General features: G+C 40.9%; 1 pseudogene; it reads left to right on the plus strand.

Annotated features, from left to right (window-relative positions):
- The first annotated feature begins 1,281 nt into the window (after positions 1 to 1,281).
- On the plus strand, positions 1,282 to 2,275 carry LOC103728787 (annotated as a pseudogene).
- The last annotated feature ends 304 nt before the right edge of the window (positions 2,276 to 2,579 follow it).

A 2,579-nucleotide genomic window follows, 5' to 3' on the forward strand; every position in this document is an offset into this window, starting at 1 on the left:
ATAGTCCGACTCAGGACACTAAACATTACCTCTATGTTGTTTACTTGAGTGGACATTCCGACATGAGTTTACTGTGGTATTTCATGTAGAAGATCACTTTCTCTTGTTAAAGTGTGAAAAGGGGGAGCGTTCATGATAGTAATTTATGTAGCAGTAGCTCAAACACAGACCTGGGTATTTTACATGTGTTAGTGCAGTTCTCATAATAACCATGAAAGATAGATACACTCCAGTTTCACAGTTGATGAAATTGCTCCAGAAAGCCCACATAAGACGTGAAGATCATGAACAGATGGAGACTATTACAGAATTCCACAACTTGTCACACACAGAGTATAAGTGTCTATGAAATGCACAAGCCTGAGTGACACATCTATAATGCAACCTCTATACCGAAGGCTCATGGAACACAGAACAAGGGATAGAGAGAATGCTAATGCATCTCTCAACTCTCATCAATGAAGCGCCTTCATACAGTAGAGGGCAATGAACACAAAAGGCCACAAATGTCCAGTGTAGAGAATAAGAGTCTGCCGAGTGTGGGCCTTTGGACAGGACTCCTATATTAAATTCCACCCACCCAGGGCTCAGGGACTATTGTGGAAGAGCGACAGAAGGACTGTACAACCCACAGAGGAGGTGCATGACCATATGAAAATAGAGTCTTACAGGTTCCTGGGACCTTGCCCATATGAATCTACAGCAATGGCCTTATCATGCAGAAGGCCAGTGGAAACTCAAGCAGACAAAAACCCAGCATAGAACTGGGGAACCGGTCAGCAGGACCCAAACTTAACCAAAGAACTATTGGCAGCTAATTTCTCCTGGGTGAGGGAGAGCTGATCTTCTTTAAGACAATGACTCTAGATAGGCTGACTAGGTACTGGCGTATGAAATTGCACTGAGAGACATCTGGGTACAGTAGCTTGACTCAATAGGCTTTAATACAAATGACAGAATGCATGAAATCCAATGGGGGTGCTATGAGAGGGGGTGAGTGGGGGATTTAAAGATGATTATGATGTTTTGTATGAAATACACAAAATTCAATCTAAAATGTTGTGAGCTGCAAATTCACGATGCTCCTTTTCTTTCATTAATACATGCACTCTTATATTAACTCAACCATTATTTACTGATTTTCCACTACATGCTAGGCCCTCATTATACTGATATTTTATTCGGTAGGGGGAGAATGTAACCCAAGGTTGTCTGTCGCAAAGGCCTGAATCAATTCTATAATCTGGTATAACATATAATGCCCTGATGGGCTTTTGTGTCATGTTATCATTTAACAATGAAGATGAATTTTTCCCTTTTTAGATACAGCAGAACAATGTACCAAGGAAACCAAACTACTATCTTTGAATTCGTCCTCCTGGGGTTCATGATGGGATCTGAGCAAAAGCAGCTCATCTTCACACTGTTTCTATGCATGTATCTGGTCACTATGGTAGGAAACTCACTAATCATTTTGGCTATCATCAGTGACACTCACCTCCACAGCCCCATGTACATCTTCCTTGCCAATCTGTCCTTCACTGACATCTGCTTCACAAGCACTACAGTCCCCAAAATGTTGGCAGATATTCAAATCCAGAATCCAACCATCTCCTTTACAGGATGCTTTACACAAATGTACTTTTTTATGTTCCTAGTGGACCTGGACAATTTCCTCTTGGCAGCCATGGCATATGACCGGTACATTGCCATCTGTCATCCATTACACTATGCTGCACTATTGAATACTAAGCACTGTGCCCTCTTGGTTGTGACTCCATGGGTTATCTCCAACCTTATCTCAGTACTGCATCTCAGTCTGCTGAGCCACCTGCCTTTCTGTGGTAAGAAAGCAGTACCACACTTCTTCTGTGACCTGGAACCCATTTTAAGGCTTACTTGCTCAGACACTAAAATCAACAACTTGCTAATCCTTGTTGTTGGGGGAGCAGCAATCTTTATCCCCTTCACTTTCATTCTTGTTTCCTATGTACTTATCGGCATCACTGTGCTTGGTGTTTCTTCGGTGAAAGGAAAGTGGAAAACATTTTCTACATGTGGCTCCCATCTCTCTGCAGTGTTTCTCTTCTATGGATCCATCATTGGAGTCTACTTTCTCCCCTCTTCCAGCTATTCAGTAGAAAGGGATGAGGTGGCTGCTATCATGTACACAGTTGTAACACCAATGATGAACCCCTTCATCTATAGTCTAAGGAACAAAGACATGAAAAGAGCACTCAGGAAAATACTCATCAGGAAAAGCTTTTCCTGGTAAACTCAGCCATAGAAACAGATTTATCAACATTTTTAGCTTTTGGATAGGCACAAAAGGTCCTTAAGCTACGCCACACCCTGAGCATTTTCCTTTCTATCAATCTCTTACTCTCAGACTTGACCCCAGATTCTAGATTAGACACACCTAACTTTAACAGAAACAACAATAACAAAACAAAGCAAAATATTCCTTAATTTTATTTCACAGTTTCACTACTTATACATAGAATGTTCCTAAATAAATCAATTAATGTATAGTCAATGCTTAGTATATTTTGGTTGATGATTGACATTCTAGATTGTAA

Source organism: Nannospalax galili, unplaced genomic scaffold (assembly GCF_000622305.1).
Source record: "Nannospalax galili isolate Female #2095 unplaced genomic scaffold, S.galili_v1.0 scaffold371, whole genome shotgun sequence".
In the NCBI taxonomy this organism is placed as follows: Eukaryota; Metazoa; Chordata; class Mammalia; order Rodentia; family Spalacidae; genus Nannospalax; species Nannospalax galili.